Raw genomic sequence first — 23,491 nt, forward strand, 5'->3', positions numbered from 1 at the left:
GTCTGTGGGACTGTTTCTGTAATGTAAATAAGTTTATTTGTGTCTTTTTTTTCCTGATTCCACATATGAGTAATATCATATGACATTTTTCTTTTTCTTTCTGGATTCACTTAGAATGACAGTCTTCAGATTCATCCATGTTGCTGCAAATAGCATTATTTTATTCTTTTTGTGGCTGAGTAGTATTCCATTGTATAAATATACCACAACTTCTTTTTCCAGTCATCTGTCAATGGACATTTAAGTTGTTTCCATGTCTTGGCCGTTGTAAGTAGTTTATATTGCTATGAGCACTGGGGTGCATGTATTTTTTCAAATTAGAGTTTCCTCCAGATACATGGCCAGGAGTAGGATTGCTGGATCATATGTTAAGTCTATTTTTAGTTTTTTGAGGACTCTCCATACTGTTTCCATAACAGCTGCACCAGTTGCATTCCCACCAGCCGTGTAGGAGGGCTCCCCTTTCTCCACAGCCTCTCCAGCATTTGTCATTTGTGGACTTTTGAATGATGACCATTCTGACTGGTGTGAGGTGATACTTCATTGTAGTTTTGATTTGCATTTCTCTGAAAATGAGTGACATTGAGCATTTGTTCATGTGTGTATTGACCATTTGTATGTCTTCATTGGACAATTGCTTGTCTAGGTCTTCTGCCCATTTTTGGATTGGGTTGTTTGCTTTTTTGTTATTAAGTTGTATGAGCTGTTTATATATTCTGGAAATTAAGTCAAGGGCACTTTTTATTTCAGTTGATCTGTTGGCCCAGTTGTCAGTTTGGGAACCATGGCTGGGCTGACTGTATCAGGATTACCTGGGAAGATTTTTAACAACTACAGAATTCAGGGCTCTTCCTTGGAAATTCTCTGTGTATAAGGTAGAAGCCCTGGAATGTGTATTTCTAGAAAAGATTCTGATGTGGAAAGCAGTCTGGAACCAATGGTTTATTGCCCCCCCCCCATTGACTCATGAGTATTTGCCTGGGGAAACTGGAGTCAGATCCTCTCAACCCTGTTGCCATGTTGGTGAGGCACTGGGAACCTCAAAATCCTCCAAGTGGTTTAACTTTTACATGGACCAAAGTTATCTTTAAGCAATCTCAGTGTTTCCTTTCCCCAGACACGCTCTTCTTTCTGTTTAGCCTTTCAAGAGCAGCTCCAAGGATACACCTTCTTAATCCTATCTAACAACTGCTCTCAAGAAGAGAAATCAGTTCTGCATGAAAAAGACCATTTTAAAAGGGTTATCTTTTATTAGCAGTCACTTTGGGGAGATACAATTTGTCTTTCACTTATGTAGAGGAAAGAATTCATGGGAAATGTGGTACAAGTGGTTTCAGAATGATAAATGTCAAGTTATTAATTTCACTTTTAATGATTAGTTGCCCAAGTCTTACATTTAATTAAAATGGTTATTTTTTTACATCTGTCAAAATCCATCAAATTGTACATCTGAAATATGTGTAGTTTACCATACAGAAATTACACCGCAATAAAGTTAAATTTTTATTTTTTATTAAAGTATAGTTGATTTACAATGTTTCAAGGGAACAGCAGCGTGATTCAGTTATACATATAGATAAATAAGTATTCTTTTTCAGATTCTTTTACATTATAGATGATTATCAGATACTGAATATGTTTCCCCGTGCTATACAGTACGTCCTTGTTATTTATCTGATGTATATATAGTCGTGTATACCTGTTGATCCCAAATTCCAAATTCCTCCCACTCTCCCCTTTCCCCTTTGGTAACCGTAAATTTGTTTTTTATGTCTGTGAGTCTATTTCTGTTTTATAAATAGGTTCATTTGTATCATTCTTTTTAGATTCCACATATAAGTGATACCATAAGATATTTGTAATTCTCTGTCTGACTTACTTCACATAGTATGCTAATCCCTGGGTCCATCCATGTTGCTACAAATGGCATTATTTCATTCTTTTTTCTGACTGAGTAGTAGTCCATTGTGTGCGTGTGTGTATGTGTGTGTGTGTGTGTGTGTATCTCACAACTTCTTTATCCAGTCACCTGTTGATGGACATTTAGATTGCTTCTGCATCTTGCCTATTGTAAATAGTTCTGCTATGAACATTGGGGTACATGTGTCTCTTCGAGTTAGAGTTTTCTCCAGATATATGCCCAGCAGTGAGATTGCTGGATCACATGGTAATTCTATTTTTAGTTTTTAAAAAACCTTTTTACTGTACATTCTCTGTAATGGCTGTACCAATTTACATTCCCACCAACAGTGTAAGAAGGTTCCCTTTTCTCTACACCCTCTCCAGCATTTGTTACTCATAGGCTTTTTATGATGGCCATTCTGATTGGTGTGGGGTGATACCTCATACTGTGGTTTTTGAGACCATTTTTGATTCATTATTCCTACTGTGAGAGTCTCCTCTCCCCATGCTGCCCTTCTTCTCAGGATCATGGCCCCATTATACTTCCTTCCTGTGACCTTGGTGCATGCCAGTATTCCCTTTGGCAGGCAAAGATTTGGGGAATGTGAGTCTAAAATTTTAAAACCATGGCTTTCACAATAAGAAATGCATTTCATATTGTGATTCTTTGCAATCATGCATACCTAAAAAAAAGGAACACGTAACAGTACGAACTCTTACTACATGTAATACACTCTGCTCTCTAATCCATACTGTTCTGTTTAACTTTAAAAAGTAGACTGGCTTAGATCTACAGAATTATTTTCATGATTCACTAAGGTGATTCAACTCGTTTTTGAAAAACACTGCTGTAAGGATTCCCAGAATGACCTGTATCTTAAATACGGGTGTGGAGAGAATGAATTAACAGAGAATTCAGGCTATTAACAGATTGTCAGCTTAGTTATTTGCTCTTAAAGACATGGGTCAGTTATGCCGATTCAATATGTAGCTGTTATAGCTTATAGCAACATATGGAAACTGCTGGCATGGCAGCCTTGGCTAGAATCTATAGCTGAATATTCTGAGCAGGTTCTGCTATTGAAAAGACTGTAAGGGGTGAAGCACATGCCAGACTATGGGGCATGAGCTATCAAAGACATTTAATTTTCAACATGAGACTGAGGATCTATATTGATTTCAAAAGCCATTCCGGTGGACTGTATTCTTTTATGGCAGGTTCCTTTTAAAAACAGTTTGAATGTAACTAGGGATAAAGGCTCGTGCTTAGGATCACAGGCTCAGGAGTTAGAGAAACCTTGACTTGGTTCCTAGCTCTGCAATTTATTAGCTGTGTGCCCTTGGTAAATTACTTAACCTCTCTGAGTTTCAGTAAAACTAGGAGAAAAGTAGAATCTACCTACCAATAAGGGTATTATGAGGAGCCAATGAAAGAGCATGCAGTGTGAGGCAGGGTGCATTACATGGCAACAGTCACAGCCTGACAGTAATTATTTGCATCACGTCAAATGCCAGATGTAGGTTCAGACAGCCTTTTTTGTTTTTACCTCAGAATGTGTGGACCTCAGCTGGAGAACGTGTGGACCTCAGCTGGAGAATGTGTGGACAGTGACCTTATCTAAGTTATCAGTATTGTGTCACAGTATCACTTACCAACTGGTTAGGCAGAGAATGACCAGCAAGACTGGTCAGGCTTCTCCATGCTCTGTCAATCCTTGCTGAGTTCCCGATGAAGTTTCTCCAGCCAGGTCTTCATCCAAGACCTATATATGTCACAGTCACCTATCTATATCAGAGGAGTTTAGCTCTGCTGTCCCTTGGGTGGAGCTGAATCAAGTTGTATTGAGATGCGATCTAAGTTCTATAAGGCCTTGAGGGCAGACTGGCTGCTTCAGTGTCTCCACGTTAATTAATGAGTGAGGACGTTTCCTCCACCGGAACTTGAAAAGAATTCTACTCAACAAACATTTCGGAGGCGTCAATAATAATTATGATAGTAATCATATTAGCTAACACATCTACAGTACTTACTATGTGTTCTAGAAATCTTTACATATATTATCTCATTTATTAACCACAACAACCCACGGGATTGGTAGTATTATTATGTCCTTTTTGAAGATGAGGCAACTAAGGCACAGAGAGGTGAAGTAATTTTTCCAAGGTCACACAGCAAGTAAACTGAAGCACAGAGCCAAATTCTGTAAGAGTATAAGGCAGCAGCATTAGAACTATCTCTTTTGGACTCATGTAGTTTTGGCTTTTTGCTTTTCCTTGTGAAGGTTGTGTAGATAAATGGTGGGGAGTGTCATCTCTTAAGTAGTCAGCAGAGTCATACAAAAATAGGAAGTGGTGATTCTTTGGCCTTTGCAATGGCGAGATAATCATACAACAGACTCTGTGCACACCATACTAACAAGCAGGTGTCCCTAAGAAATAGCACCCCTTGGCTTAATATGGCCCGAGAGGGAGAAGTGTTGGAAAGAGGGTGATGAGGTTCAAGATTAGCAGGCTCTGAGGACCCTCGGGGATTCCTGTAGGTATTTCTGAGCAATTGCAGAGGGCTGGCTCTGAGAGACGTCATGAATAGGGGAGGATCTCTCATGGCCTTTTCATTCCTTGCACTTTCTTTTTCTCCCTTGGTCTGCTTGTGTTATTTAGTGCCTGGTAAGGTTCAGGCTTCTCTAGAGAAAATCTAAATGCCTTGCTTTGACTCTAGGAGGTCCCTTTTTCTGAGCTCTGCATCAAGAAGCCTCAGGATGCAAGATAAAACGCAGTGAGTTGATTTGTAAAATTGACTGTCATTGCTTTATTCCCCCAATTTACAGCACATCAGCCTTAAAGCACAGAAAGTTACAAAAAAAAAAAAAAAACCCAGAACAATATTTTCTCAAGCCTGGATTTGAAGATTTAGCTTTTGGAAGAGAAATACATGGGGAAGTGCCCGTGGCTGGGGGCCCCTCTCTACCTCCTCCTGGCCACAGGGCAGGGTTTCCAGCTGACTGACAAACTCTGAGGCCTCACACTGAACACTGCTGCTCACTAACTCTTGCTGGAAAAGAGCCAGCTGGTGGAAGAGGGGGTGTGTGTGGAGAGGAGCCTTCTCCCCCCCACAGTCCTGCTGTCCACACCTCCCTCCCTCCCTCCACCATGCCTGTAACTGGGCTTCCTCAGTTCCCAGCTTGGCTTGGCAGTATCGCTCTGAGCACCCGTCTCCAAGAAGTCTCTCTGCCTCCCCAGCTCCTGGGGCACCCGAAAGGGCAGTGCTGGATAAGTCTCAGGAACACAGACCAGCCCTGGGGAGAAGGCCGCTCCATGGTTTTTGGGCGGGCAGACCTGAAATAAGTTGGCAGGCCTTACTCCAGTCCTGAGGGGACAGGTACCCACATCAGGAAACCACCATCCTAACTGGCCCCTTTTTTGGCAGTCTGAAGTGAGAGGCGAATAAGGGAAAAGGAGAATGTAGAATTCCACCCTACCTTAAGGGCAGGCTTGCGGTTGGCGGGGAGTGGAGATGGGCAGGCCTGAAGGACCAGGTGGGGACGGGGACAGGCAGGGGTCACTGAGTAGCACGTGAGTTGTCTGCTGGGCGAGGTCTGTCTTTGTAGACGCCTATCCTGTACCTCTCCCTGCACTCATGAGGGGCACCACGATGCGACAGAGAATGGATGAAGGAAAATATTTTCTTCCTCCGGCAGTAATTTCCTTCCATGACACTGGTTGGGACCTCCTTCTCTCCCTGTCTCCACCCCTCCCTCTGGCTCCTGCCAGGAAGGAAAATCCTACGTCCACACCTGGACTCATACACCAGACGAAAACACTAAAGCCAGTCACCCGACTGCGCACACATCCTCCCGCACCCCACACCGGCCACGCTAAACGGCCCTCCTGGATGTACCTGTGGCGGCGCGTGGGAGAGCGGCCCCTCCTCGTCTCTGACCCCCACCCGTACCCCACAGCGCCCTTTTCTCTCCATCTCGCTTCGCTCTGCCCTTGGCCCACCCGCCACCACCCATCCTGTTAATGCAGCAGGATTGTTGAGAGGGTGGAGGGTTTCTGAAAATAAGTCTGAACCCAAAGTGACGAAGAGGGAAGAGAAGCTTACTGAATATTGGATTAAGACTGGCTCCAAGAATATTGATATTCCCATAAGAAGGCCGTTAGCTTGCCCACTACTTTAGATCCCCATGAATATTTCATTGGTTGATTTAAGCTCTGAGATTTTTAAAACACGCAGACACAGACACAGACAAAGCACCTTTTCAGCAACAGGGCCATCGTGCCCTCCTCCTGTGCCTGGGGCTCAGACACAGAGCTGGGGTGATGCCATGTGGCAGCTTTGAGACAGAGTTGTCCATCCACCTCAAAGGGATCTAAATTTATATCTAACCAGGGGCATCTCCTAGTGTGGCCAGGGCAAGCTCTCCAGAAGGCAAACAGTGGTTTAACACGCATTTGTGACTCACCGAGGAAGCCGATTTCCCCAACTACTCATTGCTGAGGGGGACCCATTGTCAAAGTAGCTTATAAAGGTTAATAAAGGGGGCAAATCCATTTTAATAATAGCATTTGGGGGTAGAGGAAAAATTGAGGCTATGATTTATATAGCTCTGACCCTGGACAAGAATGGATGCTCTTAAAAGTATGGATCTCTACATAATTCCAATAATTTCAAAATAAGGAGTTTTTACTAGTTCCCTCAGCCACAGTGGCTCACTACTCTGGTACTTTGACATTCTCTTTTCTCCACTGTAACAAATTCTCATGCCAAGGGGGAAAAGAAAACAGCCATTCAACACAATCCTGAAAAATCTTTCAATCATACTGAAACCTATTAGTCCAAATCCTTTTCTTCCCTAAGCTGATTAATGGCAGTCATAGTGAACACTGCTGCTTTCCTTGCAGAAGAGTTTGCAACAGTGGAAAGAACTGTTACTTTGAGTTAGAAGACCTGGTGTGTATAGAATCAGCTTGGCCACAGAGACTTTGGGCAAGTCACTTCTCAGTTGTTTTTCATTCTACAATCACGCGTTAAATGTCAGTATTTTGCTCATGACTCTTTTGGCTGTAAGTGAAGGAAAGTAAATCCAATTGTCATGAACAGAAAAAAAAAGGAGTTTATCATCTCATGTAACTAAAAAGCCCAGGGGTGACTCCAGGCTAACTAGATCCAAGGGCTCACACAAATGCCATTGGAATTTGGTTTTTCTGGGCTCTGCTTTCTCTGTGTTGGCTCCATTTTCAGGTAGGCTCTACGCTTTGGGTGGCAAGATGATAGCTACCAGCATCTCTGGGCTTGTAACCTGTCTCCTCAGCTTCATGTCCAGTGGGAAAAGGATTTCTGTTTCCTGGATGCTCTAGGCTTGGTGTGTCCTGGGTGTCAATCTCACGGAAACAGTTTGGGTTATGTGCTTATCTCCGAACCAATCATAGTAACTAAGGGGTGCAGCACTCTGGCCAGGCTTAGATCACACGCCCAGCTCTGCAGTCAAGCCTATTCAAACCATATGTAATCAGAGAGGAAGATGAATGGCTTCTCAACACAAACCAGGGCGCTGATGCCGTGAATTAGGGGGGAGGTGCTGGGCAGGTAAAACTGGTATAAACTCTTTTCAAGGTCACCACCACATCGCTGAATCCCTTAGTCAATTCTCCATCCTTTTCTTCCGTGATAATCAACACCACTTGACACGCTGGATCGCTGCTGCCTTGAAATATTTTCTTCCGCTGGGTTCCAGGCCCTGCCCACCCTCATACGTCAGCATTCTTCACTGACTGCTCTTTTGCTGGGTCTTTTCCTCTCCTTGACTGTATCAGTCAGGACCCAAGCAGAAACCATGCCAGTGATTTGAACAGAAAAACTATAATACAAAGAATTGTTTTTATACTAGTGTTATTGTTTTATACGCCAGAAAAAGTGGCTAAGAGACGGAGTAAAATAGGACTGCAAGGGACAGAGAAATAACAAATACGTAAATCCACAGCCCAGCTGAGATTCAGAGCTCTCTGAGGGGGATGTGGCCCCTCACTCCAGGAACACAAAGCCTGGCAGTGGAGAAGGAACTTACCAGAAGCCATGAGCAGAAGCTGGAGGGTGTGGGCTGCAGCTGGTCCACGAGGACTGCTGAGGTGAAGACTTCTGGGCCTGTGAGCCTAGTTCTCACTCAGTTAATGGCACAAAATCCATACCTACCTCTCAGCAAAGAGCAGCTCCTCCTTGTAGCTTCTCAGGCTAAAACACTGGAGTCAACTTCTCTTTCTGTCACACTCCATATTTAACTTCTTAGCAAATCCTATTGGGCCTACATACAGAATGTATCCAGAATCGGACCACCTCCACTGCTGCCTTCCTGGTCCACATCGATGTTGTCTCTCACCTGGATAACTGCATTACCTCCCAATTGGATGCCTTCTTTGGCCCTTTCTTAGCCACCACAATTTCAGTTCAACAGAGCAGCTAGAGCGACTTTGTGAAAAAGTAAGATGTATTACATCAGCCTTCTGCTCAACCCTTCCCTAGTTCCCATCACACTCAGAGTAAAAGCCCAAAATCCTTATAATGGCTTACAAGGCCCTAAATGCTGTGTCTCCCCATTCCCTCTCAGACCTCATCTGTTCCTTCTGTCTCAGCCCATGCCAGCCACGCTGACCTCCTTGCTGTTCCTCTAGCTCACCAGGCGTTTGTGTTTCAGACCCTTGCACTTGCTGCTCGTCCCTCTGTCTAGAAGCCACATGGTTCATTCTGCTACCTCTTTCAGTTCTTTGCTTATGTGTCACCTTCTCTGGGGAGTATTTTCTTACAATTCTATTTGGACTATTTTTAAACACTTTTTTTAAATCACACTTTATTTTTCCTCATAGCACTTACTATGTTGGTGTGTGTGCGTGGAGCTTATTGTCTATCTCTCCCCACTGTAATACATAAAGTTCCATGAGAGCAGAGATTTTTGTCTAGTTTGCTCATTGATAGAATCTTAGTGCCTGGCATACAGTAGGTGTTCAAGAAATGCTTTTTTAAAATGAGAGAATGCATGCTTACTCTGTTAATATGTGTGAGAGACTGTGGTGGGGCCTGGAATGTCACAGAGATACAATAACGTATAGTCCTTGTCCTCAAGGAATGTACAGTCTAGTAGGGATGCTCAGACAGGTACAGACATATCTGCAGTGCAAGGTAAAATATTAATGTGTACCACAAGAGGAGTTCTTAGATCAGGTGTTATTGGGATCTGGAACTTAGAGAGATCACACTGAATTTAGGGGATCAGGAGAGATTTCATGAAGAAGGTGGCATTTGAGTAGTATCTCTGTTCTCCTAGATGGAGAGAAAATGGAAGACTCTCAAATGGAGGGACCGTCATAAGCAAAGGCCCAGAAGTAGGAAAGCAGGGTACGTGTTGAAACCAGTGAACAGTCAATTTCGGGTATATCTGTGGGTAGGAATAACAACAGGGGAGATCAGAGTGGAAAGACACATCGGGACTAGCTGGCCTTGCATAAGCATACTCAAGAGTTTTGGGGGCTTCTGAGAACCACTGAGGGTTTTAAAGAAAGAGGATCTAGACAGCTCCAGATATACCTGTATGTTTATGTGTAGATGAAAAGGGGTTAATATGGGTGAGAGGACAGTAGACCGAAGAAATAAATATTTAAAGTGGAACCAAGTCTAGAGAAGGGGAGAGGGGATGAGATCAAAGACCAGGAGGAAACGACAAAAAGGGCCTCCACAGATCCTAAGGGGGAGTGACCTGACAAATTCCACCCTCCTCTGCCTCCCCCAAGATAATCAAGTATCAACCATTGAAATATGTGCCTCAGAAAACATGGGTGTAGGTAATCATTAAGAATCAGAAAAATGAGCAATTCTAAAAACCTGGCCCTCAGGGTTAACAGTGGCTGGGTTTCTGGTCAAGGCCATTTTGACCAAAGGTCACCCTATAACCATTATCTCACGTGCCTTCTTTTGAAAACATGCTCCACCTCCAGCAGTATTCAGAAAGCCCGCAGCTGCCAAATCTCCATATCTGCCCCTGGGACTACCGCATTACCCTGGAGGTGCTGATGACCAACCATGGTTCTCTGCAGGTGTTTACATCCATCTTGGCTACCGTGGCCAGGTATTCAGCATCTAACTGGGAAGCAAGTTGGTGAATTTCCAAAGAAAATGTTCTAAACCATGACCAGCGATTTAGTTATGAGAAATCCTAGAGAAACTAAATACCCTGGAAGCTTTTATTATTATTTTAAGTTTTCATTATTATTGCTAGTTCCTGTGAACTGGGAACAAGTGCTCCTTGGGCTGTACTACTTTAGGGCAAGTCCTGTGGGAGTTGGGAAAAGTTTCTTTACACGCCCTGTCTTTTTTCTCTGATCCTCTTCTACTCATGATAGGATTTTCTTTGGCTGAGAGTGCAGAACCTCTCTGGTCCATCTTCTATATCTCAAAGGATTTGACTAACTATTGGGGTGAATGTATTATCCTTTCCAGGGGCATTTAATAGAAGCATGAAGTGTTTAGTCAAAGGAATGTAGACTTTTATGTTGGATCTTTATTATCAGGACGCCTGATAAAGGACGTATTTGGGGATAGAGCTAGGGAGAGTAGGAAAGATCTTCCCATTGTGCTGAAACTCCACCACAAAAGTGGTTACCTTCTCTACTAGCCTGTAAAACCACCCTCGATTAGATTTGTGAGATGGCAGAAGTAGAATCATAAACCGGGAGACCCACTGTCTGTTTGGCACACTTTGGTTATATATTGCTATGTATATTCTTCCAAATATTTCATGTGTGTTCATCTTCTGCCCCCAGGGATGCAGAAAGGCTCCATCAGTCCATGCAAATTGCTCTGAGTTCATGTTTGTCTGAAGTGATCAGAGCTCAAAGGAGCAAGTACAGGCATCAGGAATCAACTGACTGCATCATGGCTCAGTATGCCTTAGCGAGGGCCATGCACTTACGATGGAGGGTGGGAAAGTTCAAAGGATCCAGATCCCTTGACTGTCCCTCTTTATAGTCACTCTGTAACTGTAGTGGGAGCCCCACAGCCTGCCTGGATCCCAAGATTCCCAATATCCCCCATATAGGAATTAAAAAAAGTTACCATGCATCTTAATCCAAACAAGAGACTATCCTATGTATTACAAAATGTCTGGTGACCATATGCTGGTCTCCCCAGCCTGAAAATTGATTTATAATATGAACACAAGTGCTGGCTCTGCCTGTGACTCATAAGGGTTGGGCCCCCTAACTGGCTTTGCTGCCTGAAGGAAAGCTGCCTTGTCGAAGGCTTTAAATGATGAGAAGTCAAGATAACTTTGCCCTTTGATCAAACATTCACTATATGCTTCTAGCTGAGTGCCAGGCACTATGGAAAGGCTGGACATTAAAAGATGGAGGGATTGTCCCTGCCCTCAAGGGGCTGAGGGTCTAATGGGAAGAAATAGAACTGTGATGATATCCTGTGGTACTCTCTACACTATCCATGTGGATTAAATGCTATGGGAGTCCTGAAGTGGGAAAAGTCAGTTTTTCTTAAGGAGGAGTTGGGAGCTGCCTTCACAGACAAGGTGATGTCTGGGCTGGACTTGAATGCAGGTGTGGCATTAGAGGAGGGAGAAAGAACATTTGCATGAACAAAAACATCATGGAGTTAGGAACATGGTTGACACGTTTGGGAAATGCTGAGGCTGAGTGTGGGTGCAGCATAAGATGAGCAGAGTCAAGGGAACAGTGGAAAATGAAGTTAAAAAATGTAGGTAGAACTAGATTGTGATAGGTGGTGAATGTCAAAGGAAGTTATTCAAATTGATAAGAAGTATACTTGAGAAACTTGAGGTTGTAGCTTTTTGTGTAAATAGTAAAAATCAACTTAAAAAAGAAGAGCATTTATCATTTTTATTTACTTAAACGCATTTCTGAAATAAAATATGTTGTAGTGGTTATTTGTTTGGCTCCCATTAACGCCATTCTATTTTGGGAAATGCAGATATTCCCCAATTTTTACTCATTGCATTTTGACTCTTGACTTTCTGCTTGGTTTCATCTGATCTTATTGGAGGAGGGAAGTAAGATCAGAGAGATGAAATGATTTAGCAAAGGTCACATGAGAAAGTGGCAGAACTGGGCTATGAGCTGAGGTTTCCCACCTCTAAGGCCAGCACTTGTCCAACGTAGCTGACCACAGGCTCTTCTACTCTGGGCTAGTGTGTGGTTGGATGCACATAGGAACACTGAGCATGGAACCTTGACTCAAAATGCCAGTGGGTCAAATGTGTCAGATTAGAAACAGCAGGATGTGAGACTTGGGATTGAGAAATGTCTCTAAAACTAGCGGGTAGAGTCGTGGTGCTCACAGGGCCTGGGTGATAAATATGAGCCCAGAGCTGCAGGTCTCAAGGGCGCGTTGCAGAGGTCATAAGAGATGACTGCATGGACTTCTCCCCTTTCCCTGCCCTCCCTCCGCTCAGGCAGCATCTCTGCCTCTTCAGTAGCACTGCAGCTTCTCCAGCACGGGTGAGGCACGTTTTTTCTGTTTCCAGAGTCTAAACCAAAAATAGTTGATTTGATGATGATGGTGATAATGGTGGTGATATCCTGAGACTCAGGGAAGTTAAATAACTTAGCTCAAGTTGTATAGTCAGTGGTGGAGCTAAATTCGGATTCCAGTTTGTATAACTCCGAGGTCTGCCATAGCCATTACTCTTCCCTGCAGCTTAAAGATGCTACCAGACACCTCCCCCCCGACTGATCAGGGGCTCTGGCCTACACCCTACATGGTATTAGTAGCTTCTTAGAAGAGTGTGGGTGTGAGATGGGGCTGGTATGATGGCTGCTTTCATGCTGAAGAGCTGCACAAAACAGAAAGTCACACATTTCTCTCATCATCATCATCGTCATCAAGTAATCAAAACAGTACCTTAAATGTGGTTTGGGCTTTATGGTTTCCAAAGCATTTTCATTTACATACTCTCACTGAGAACCCCTCAGCTTGGCAGATAAAGTGGATAGACAGTTAAGGAAACTGATTGAGGGTTGAGTAGGAAGTCTGAAAAACTGAACAGATTTCAGAGTTTTAAAATCATAATCCACAACAAAAATATATTTTATATCATGATCCAGATTATAATGCCCTCTGATCTATTTATTTCATTTCATTTCAAAATGTTCAACACAGCCCAATAAATTCATTTCCTGACATGCTAACCAGCTGTGACCCTCAATTTGGAAAAGCCTGGAGAATAAGATCTCTTAGAGTCTCTCCTAGTCTGATGTGTTGTAGTTCCATGATGTCGTAAGTGTTAAATCACCAGTTGCTCACCAAGTGTCAAAACAAGGTTGACCCTTGAAGGAGAGTGTGGACAGTGGCCTCTTACCCTATTCCACATCACTCTTCTTCTCCCAGTCTGATTTTCAACTACTTTCAAGGTTTTTTTTTTTTTTTCCCCTTGATACTTGCTTCCCTATTTCTAAGTAATATTCTTAGTCTGCTAGTTTTTAATTGATCAATTTTTGACATTAGCTAATAACTTCTTATCTTTTATCTACTAACCCTCCCTTCATTAAACTGTCAGGCTGACAGATATCAAGATGGCAGCTTTATTGCTTCTGAAGCTGTTGGAGAATGTGGTCAAGGTCTGATGGGTTTCTGAATATGGTCTCCTGAATATGAAACTTTATCCTCAGTCACAGGCAACACCTCCTCCCTTCTCAGGGTAAAATCTGTAGCATGGGAGCAGAGCTGAGTACATGCTTTCTGCAGGCAGGAAGATCTTAAAGAGAGAGCTTAGCTGTATTCTATTCTTGCTCCCAATTTTACCATTCATATAATCTTCTTCTCCCCTGAAGAGGAGGACATGAGAAGTGACAAGTGGCCAAGCAGGCTTTGCTAGGTCACATCACCCACATGGAAACTCACAGCACGAGAGACACACTTAGGCACACATCCAAGTTGTAAATAACAGTTCAAGAGAAAGCCCGCTTCTCTGAACCCAAAACAGGGAACAGACTTTGAATAGTTGGACAAAGGAATTAGAAACATCTCCACTCTTAGTTAAGGAATTTTTTTGGTCCATTGGCCGGGCTTAATATTTCTGTTGAATAGTGTTTTACCACTCAGAAACTCACTACCAGATGCTCAGGTCTGGGAGATCCAATTGTTAACATCATTGCATAAAATTAAATTAAATTTTTACAAAACCACACAAATATTAAGACAAAGCTACGGATATGTCTGAATGTGAATTAGACTGAAACTTAGTCTGATTACTCTAAGAATGCTAAGCCTCTAAATTTCATTACATAATTCCCCAGTCATCTAAGGTGGGGAGTGGAGTCTGTTCGGCACCACCATCTGATTTCAGTATTGTTGTTAAAGCCCAGACCAGGACTGGAATCCTGCAACTGACAGTGAATTAGGGTTATGTGTTAGAGTTTTATCTGAAGCCACAGACAAAATCTTGGAATCATACTTAAAGGTCTTACTGCAACAGGCGGCCACACACAACTCAGGCACAATAGAATCAAAGGGCTTCCAAGTTAGGCTTGAGAAATTCAGGACCCGCTTAATTACATGGCCTGTGCAGAAAAGGAGATTGCCAGCAGAACAATATTCTGGTGCATTTTCCTGACCCTTTGGGGTTGAAATTTGCAACCTGCATCAGCAAAACTTTTGGCTTTTAATTCTATTAAAATCAAAGAGCCAAATTTCTGCCTCCTGTTACATGAGCACCGCTCTTACTGACGTCAATGAAAGTAGTGCATGCATAACTGAGGGCAGATTTTGGCCTGGGCTGGAGACATATGAGAACTGGCACAAAGTGCTCACAGAAAAACTGTCCCACCCGGCCTTCTGATAACACGGCCTCCTCCTTTGTAACTGTCTCTCCACACACTGGGAGCTGGGCCTTAACCCAAAACACAAATTAGAAGCATCATCTAATGCAAGAATCTAAGCCAGCTGCAAGTTTAATGTAGATTTGGCAAAAGTCACCTGAGTGGGTAACTATCTAACTGCCAATTTCACAGGCAGATTGCGAGTGACCTCTCCTTGAAGCATCCTCACTGTAGTTTCTCATGTATGCACTGAATTAGCTAGGAGAAGGAAGCCTGCAGCTGCTTCCACCTAGCTGTTTAGTTTTTGTACTTGAGAATGCACTGCCTGGAGCACTCAGACTCCTGCTGCTGGCTTAGGAAATTCTACAGCTATTCCTCTGCCTGGTGCAGTGCCCGGGGCAGAGGACGCAGTGTAGTGAGTAACTATGGACAAGGGATTTTATAAAGCAAGAGACAGTAATAATAGCTTACAGTTATAGGGTGCTAATTTTGGGTCAGGCATTATCTTGCATATTTTAAGTTATTTAATCCTCACCACACCCACTTAATATAAAATGTAAGTTTACTATTTTATAAATGAGTAAATTACAGAAATGAAGACACTTAACAGCTAAGAAGTGGTGGAGCTGGGATTTCAATCCAGGCACTTTGGCTTTAGAGGTCAGGTTATGATTCACTCTGCTAAACTGCCTCTCAGTTAAAATGCAGGAATTGTTTATTATTAATTAGTTATTAGTCAAATAATATTTATTGATTGCTGGGTAATTCTACTGAGAAAGACAGAATCATTTTACTAGCAAGAGCTTGTCATGATATTTGTGTGATCTTCAGTGTCTAAAAATAAATTTTTTCCTCGACCAGTTTTTCTAAACAGAGCAATAGTGTAACCCCCTGGACTAACTAAACATTTTAGTCTCATGACGTCTTTGATATTCTTCAGCAGAAAGGGAAATGAATTTTGCAGACAAGTTTTATGTGTATCACATTTAAACAAAATTTAAGGTTACATTGACCATTATGTCTTACAACTAATTTTTCTGCTGTCTCTTAAAAAAATTAAATGTATCCAGGCTATGCAATGGCAATGTTTAAGGTTCTCATAACTGCTTTAAAAATTATTTATTCATTTTAGATTTTTTGAGGGGGAGGTAATTAGATTTATTTATTTATTTATTATTTTTAATGGAGGCACTGGGGATTGAGCTCAGGACCTTGTGCATGCTAAGCACACACTCTACCCCTGAGCTATACCCTCCCCCACCATAACTGCTTTTTAGTATGGCTCATCTTTTCCTTTATGAGATCATTTCTGAAGTTATAACTGAGTTTGATAGATACATACGATTTGACATAAACATATTCACTTTACATGGAGGTTTGAGGGACACAGCTGCAACCAGATGGAACCGTCTCCCTTGCTCCAAATTCTACTGGCAAAAATGGGAAGAAGATGGCCCTGTCTCAGAACTCATCAGGCCCCTGGGGAGGTCTGACTTTTGTAATGCCCAGAATATCTCTTCATGAAGCCTGTGGCTCAGCAATAAACCTAGATTCTTATTCTGAGTACCCCACTGTCTTCGGTTTCGAGTGGAAATCCTTTACACTGTCCTCCTACACCAAGAGCCCAAATTTCCTTTTTAGCTTATTGCTCAAGATGTCATCTCAGAGATCTTCCTATCTGATGGTGGGCAGAGACTATGTCACTGGAGTCTAGGAAGAGTCAAATTTTGCTGCTTCCCTTGACATGAGGAAATCAAGAAAGGGGGATACTGTTTTTAGCAGTACTGAATTTGAAATGATTGTAGTTGTTTGGAGAGTGAGGAATGTAACTTGTCCATGGTCACATGACTGATGAGTAACAGACCAAAGACAAGAGTCTAGAACACCTAACACCCCCAGAACCACACTTTCCTCATTCCAAACATCCTAAAACATGTCATAGTGCCAGAAAACCTTTTTTTTTTTTTGTACCTAGACAGAAAGAGATTTGGATTTATGTCCATTAAAATCCTATCCATTGCCAGGACATGTGATATATATGAGTATTCAGTGTGGTCTTGCCTGCACTTAGAAATCCTGTGCCACGCTGGCTTTCTCCATCGTCTCCTTCAGTAACATGTTTAACTTAGCTAGGCGGATTATGTAGTTCTCAAACATTTTCTCTTTCTTCAGAATCTCTCTCAGAGAACATTTCCTGATCCCATTTCCACAATTTCAAAGTAAATCTGTAGACTTTTATTATGGGCCAGTCAGACCACCTCACGCAGGATTCATTTCCACAGTACTCTTTAACAGTGATCATCAGCTTCTACTTACCTACCTCCAGGGACAGTGCACTCACTACTTCAAAAAACATCAATGACATTACGATTGAAGTGTTCTAGTCATTAAACGCCATATAAATTATAAGGACTAAGACCCTGACTGTTAAGAACTTTGAGTGATGGGTTTTAGTTTTACTTTCTAGGACAGATATTTCAAACTAGGGCTCCATGAGGGACCCCTTTCAAAATAGTATTTTGTTTAGCCCACATGGTATTTAAAAAATATAATAAGCCAACATTGAAGAAATAGATTTCACATAAAAATAAGGTCTTCTGGCTTTTCTTAAAAAAAAGAAAGATCTTCAGTGTTGCACCCACATTCTTACAGTAAGGGCAACAATTATCTGGACCTGAATGGGGACTGCCATTTATTTATTTATTTATTTATTTATTTATTCATTCATTCATTCATTCATTCTAGGATTAATTTTTTAAACATTTTTTATTGAGTTATAGTCATTTTACAATGTTGTGTCAAATTCCAGTGTAGAACACAATGTTTCAGTTATACGTGAACATACGCATATTCATTGTCACATTTGTTTTCGCTGTGAGCCACCACAAGCTCTTGTATGTATTTCCCTGTGCTGTACAGTAGGGACTGCCTCGTTTAGATGGGGCATAAAGACTTAGTTCTCCCGAGCCCTCCCCTCCCTATGGATTTCCACATCCTGTGGCTGAGTGTCGCGTGTACTATCATGCATGTACGATTATTTTTCTAACGTCTGACTAGCTTTATTTTCAGATGTTACCTTTCTGACTCCTGTAGGCTCATTTGTGACCCCTAGATCAAGCAGCACAGAGCAAACTGACTTCCTCATATACATGAAAGAGATACCCTCTTTCCACTATATATCTGTGGTCCCCCTTTATGTAAGGTAATTAGTTTCAGTTCCTTTAACCATGCCTTGTATAGTATAGTTCATAATGCCATCCCTCCTCTAGACATTCTTTTAATTTGTCTCAGCCCCTTTTAAAACATGGTACCCAGAGCTGAGACACAGTGGTGGAAAGCTGGAACCATAGATTTCTGTTACCCCTTCCAATTCTTAAATTATAGGTGTTTTCAGAATTTGGTAAGTGTTATAGGTTGAGTGGCTTCTCTTTTGTTTGCACAGCATCTTCTTTCCTTCTGGACAAAACCCTCTCCTCTTCTTTGGTACCTGCTCCTTATCATGCTCTATTCTGGGAGTTGCTAGGATGAGACTTGCTGATGAGACCTCGGCCACAGACATTTATCCCAGGGTGGGCACCTGTCACAAACCAGGAAAATCAGAGGCTTTTCCTGAAATTTTTCTAATCAGAGCTTGAAATTTTGGTTTCTGAAATTAAAAGGATGTACATCTAAAATGAAAGGTGGCCAGGCCACCTCCATATCTGTTGGAAATTCTGGTCAGAAAGGGACCACCACAGAGAAGAACCACAAGCAAAAAAACCAGGTAACATCACTGAAGTCCTTGGTACCAGTCATCCCTAAGGCTATCCTTTGCACATTTTGATTTTTTAAGCCAGTGTGTTTTTCCTTCTCACTCTCCCTCCTTTCCGCCTCTGTCTGCTTCCATCTTTTTTTTTTCATTCCTTCTTTAGGGAAAAGATTATATATAAAGAAAAAATACAGGACTTTATTATTCCCATCTCTAAGAACAAGATTTTGCAGGACAGGGGAGTGATTTCTGAGGGCAGGGAGCAGGCCCCTACTTGCCAGTGATGAGTGGGTTCCTCAGGACCATGATGACCTAATCCTGTGCAGGAACATCTTGAGGATGGAGTGGTGCCTGCTGACTGGCTTGGATTTCTCACCCTTGGCACTCTTGGGGATGTTGGTCCACATCTTCACATTCTCCAACACCACGTGCGGTGCCTGTCAAAGGCCTTCACACGGCCCAGGAGTTTCTTGTTGCGATAGTTGACGAGCACTTGGGTGTCGTTCTTGACTGACTGCGCCAGCCGGAGAGTAGACCCGAGCTGAACTCGGCCTCCTCTGCCTCGCAGCTCCTCTGGGGCGGTCTCGCTCTTTTCGGCTTGTAGAGATGGCTCCCTCGCGACAGCAGTGACTGCGCTGTCAGGTCGCTCCTGTCTCCTCTGGGTTGCTTCTGCCTCTGCAGAGTCTTACGCGAATTTATATTGGCTTTCTCTAGCTGCCAACCAAGCAAGAAAATCTTACCTGGCATATATTGGGTGATTCACAGGTGATGTGACTGCGGGAAAGAGCAACTCCCTGGTAGAGTGAGAAACTGGTTTCTCACTGGGATGGGCCAGCAATTACCAGTGATTTCTAGTCCAAAGCAGTCAGTTTGGGAATCACATATTTTGGGGAATGATTATGCACTAAATTGATTTCAATGATGTATTACTCATCCTTGTATTCAAGGAATAGTAAGTTAATAATAAATAATGGTTCAGTTTAATTGATCAGAATTTCAGAATATATGACTAGTCCAGCCATGGTCCCAGAACAGATAATGATCCAATTTTTACATAGTCAGGATTCTGCCACATACTTATTCTAAAGACGACTTAACTCTGCAAGGCAGTTTATGACACACATTTTGGCCTAGTGGTTTTGAATTTATCCTTGGACCAGGAGAGGTACAATTAAACAGATCTTACTGTAGAAGAGGACAGGGTTGTTTTGATTGCTCTGATCTCTGCTTCTGTGGAGCATTTGTGATTCCCCCAAATTTGACTTCTAGCTCAGATCTGGCTTCCAGCTGGGGAGAGGAGACAATGGTCGACAGCTCCCTCCATGCTGCTCCCTTCTCCAGTTTGCAGAAAGGGGTTCTGAGGCTGCACAGACACACTGCATAAAGGAGAACTTGCTTAACATTGGCCTTATCATAATCCATCCTTTCTGGACAATTGACCAACTCCTACTTTAATTTAGTTTGTGGATAATTAGCTTTTGAGTCTGTGAGAATTTACTGTCTCTCTGGTAACTGAACAAATGCTTGCAACATCTTCCTGGGTCTCTCTAGTGTATACATGGATGGATTTAGAGATCACAAGGTTCTTTCAATAATAAATGAGAACACCCTGCTCCAGGTTTGAAATGTTTATACCCCTTTGCAATTTAATTAGAAACAAGAATCCTAAGATAAATGAGTGTGTGCATTTAGATGCACATGGATAAATGTACTCAAGTCAAAAGAAAGATGCCACTTTGGAAAATTTTTAGTTAGAAATATGTGTATGTGCGTGTAGAAAGTTGTGAGATTTATTAACTTGGTAAAAACAGAATAATTTTCCAGATATTTTGTTCTTTCTCCACCCCCACCATTGGAAAAATTTCCTGTGTTGTTTTTTCATTTCCAGGTATTTCTGTTTCAAAAATAAGAAGAACAATGATTTTAGAGACAAACCAAATTAAACGTAGTATATTTATATATTCCTAAACAAAAGAAAAAAGTAACTTTAGATCTGAAAGGACACCAAAAGAAAAAACCCTGTATTTTCTGATGTATTTTATTTACAAAATTTTTTTCTGTAAGTTAATTTTTACAGAAGATTTAACCTATAAATATATGTCCATATATACATAACCAATTGACTTATGAGCTTTATACAGTCATACAATAGTAATTGCAATTTATGCCTATTTATTTCAAATCTCTTTTGACTAGCAACATGTATTTGGAAAATTTCTGGCCAAGATTAGAGGTACATTCTGTAATCACTCAATAAATAAAATATAACCAGTTCTTACTGGAATTAACCTTTGGTAATGACTCAATACCAATTTCCCCTAACCTATGTATGCAATAGCATAAATCTAAACCATGGTTACTATTGACGTCAGCAATTTTAATTGGCTAATGCCCAACATGTCCTTGAGAAATCATCCTGAGGCAGCTCTTTTAAAATATTGACTAAAATGTGCTTTACTTTGCTAACAGTCTGAACAAATTGGTTTTCCTTTATAATATATTAATACTTGCAAGGCTGGGTTAACATTAACTGGCTGCTGTCACCTTACTCATTCCCAAATGTATTCAAATTCCCTTGTATGTTATATTTTATAACGTATGTATGCATGATATATATGTTATAAAATATGTAAGAAAGAAATAGACACCTACTCATAAGACTGAATCCACAAGGTAAAAGCACAGAAATAGTAGTAACAAAGCAAATTCCCACAGCTGATGGAAAAGCCTTCTACAGCTTTATTATCCCTTGAAAGTTAGTTTTAATGAGGCTTCTAATAAATACCCTTCTGTTTTTTTATTTATCCTCCTTAACAATCTGTCTCTATTATTTTGAGTGGTAATTACACACAAACAAGGAATGACAGGTTTCTATAAGAAAATCTATTACTACTGCAAAACTCTTCTATGTGCCACTCCCCTGCCCCCCTTTTATCCCTATTGCCATCTCTTGGGTCACTCTTCTCCGAACTCCCAAATCACATCCTAATCTCTGTTCAAACAGTTGAAACACAAAACTAGAGAAACTTAAAATGAGACAAACGAGCAAATAATGAACCAATAAAAAACCCCTTGGCATTTGTAAGACCTTTTGTCTTGCTAATGTAATTTTCCAGTCAGAGACGGGGAAGCCTTTCTCAAGGTTATATCTGTACAAATGGTTGTAGAAGAGCCCAGAGACTCCATTCTTTGTAATAGTCACAGAAGAGTGATTGCTTCCTTGACTTTGTGTCTCTGATCATTCCTTAAGTGGCTGAGTAAAAAACAACGTGTCCCTGGAGGAGAGCATTCTAATGGTTTTTCTGTGGTCCATTGCCTCTGGGATGCTCACCATCACAGCAGGTCACCGTGGTGATGCCACATTCTCTAGCCTCTTTCTGAGCCTTTTGTGATAGTGACGCCAACATCTCATTTATAAAATTAATGCACTGTGGTCCAACTTCCCCATTGCTAATAAAAGACAATCTTTTGTGGAATAAATGAGTGAAAAAGTGATGAATGTAGACTAGCATAAAGAATTAACTTCTGGTGTAAGTTTTCTGTTATGTCTGGATGTAGCTATTTTTTTTTTTTTGATGCAGCTTTTTAAAAAATAAGCATGACTAACACTTATTGTTGACCTAGTGAGCAAAAAAAAAAAAAATAGATGAAAGTTTTATTATCCACTTTCCTCCAAATATCTGACTCAAGGCATGCTAGCTGTCTGCACAATCCTTTCAGAAGTCTAATCATCTGTTTAATGAGAGTATTAGAACAAAGTGGTTATGTCCAGACAAGGTCCTTGCCCATTTTTCCTTAAATTTAAATGATATTAGTGAAAATCCATGTCTGACGTTTGATGTGGCACAACCACATAGCTATGAGGGCAGATGTGGGTTTAGTTGTATCTTTAGCTGTTCTTCTGTACTTAGTCTTTCTCTGAAATGGTTGATACAATCCATTTGGTCAAGTACTGATCAATTTTTTTCTTGGAAAAAAGTTTTGTTATTAAGTTATACTAAATAAGCTTGTGGACATTGTTCTTAATGGTCTCCTCACCTCTGCCTTATTCCCTCAATGAAACAGATACTGCATTTGGTTAAGCTTCAAGTAAAAATAAAAATCCCTAGATATGTTTCAGTGGTGGGTTAGATGCTAGCACAACAGTGCAATCTCACCACATAAAAAACAGTTAAGTCCTAGAGAAAGCTTGTGCATGGCATGACTAAGTTCGTTTTCTCCCAAACAACTTTTAAAAATATTTTTATTGAAGTATAGTCAGTTTACAATGTTGTGTCAATTTCTGGTGTATAGCATAATGCTTCAGTCATATAGGAGCATACATATGTTCATTTTCATATTCTCTTTCTCCATAAGTTACTACATGATACTGAATATTGTTCCCTGTGCTATATATATATATATATTTTTTTTTTTTTGAGGGGGAGATTGTTAGGTTCACTTATTTGTTTTTAGAGGAGGTGCTGGGGATTGAACCCAGAACCTCCTGCGTGCTAAGCATACACTCTACCAATTGAGCTGTACCCTACCCCCCAAAACAACTTATTTCACATCCAATTGAAACACGACTCATTCTTAGATCTTTCAGAGTTAATTGTGTGGCTTGATCATCAAACGGGCTTCCAATATTCAACTGCTTTGATGAAAGTGAAACAAATGATCATGTGTTTGTAGAATCTGCATCTCAGCTTTCTCTCTCAGGCTTGTCAATAAAACTGGTTTGTGTCCTGAGTATGAGATCCCAAGGCTCTATATAGTTAAACCGTGGGGAATAGACATATTATATTACTTTACTGTTGCTGCTGTCACAAATTACCACAAACTTAGAAGCTTAAAACAACACAAGTTTATTACTTAATAGTTCTGTAGGTCAGAAGTCTGATGCAGGTCTCATGGAGTTACACTGAGCTAAAATCAGGGTGTTAGCAGGGTGCATTCCTTCTGGAGGCTCTGGGGAGAATCTATTCCTTGTTTTTTCCAGCTTCCAAAGGCTGTCCACATTCCTTG

At 41.3% G+C, this 23,491-nt stretch overlaps 1 pseudogene; it reads right to left on the minus strand.

Moving 5' to 3' along the window:
* LOC105069016 (small ribosomal subunit protein eS4, X isoform-like) overlaps positions 1-21,891 on the minus strand; it is a 116,375-nt pseudogene extending 94,484 nt beyond the window's left edge.
* Positions 21,892-23,491: the final 1,600 nt, after the last annotated feature.

Source organism: Camelus bactrianus, chromosome 21 (genome assembly GCF_048773025.1).
Source record: "Camelus bactrianus isolate YW-2024 breed Bactrian camel chromosome 21, ASM4877302v1, whole genome shotgun sequence".
NCBI classification, from domain to species: Eukaryota; Metazoa; Chordata; class Mammalia; order Artiodactyla; family Camelidae; genus Camelus; species Camelus bactrianus.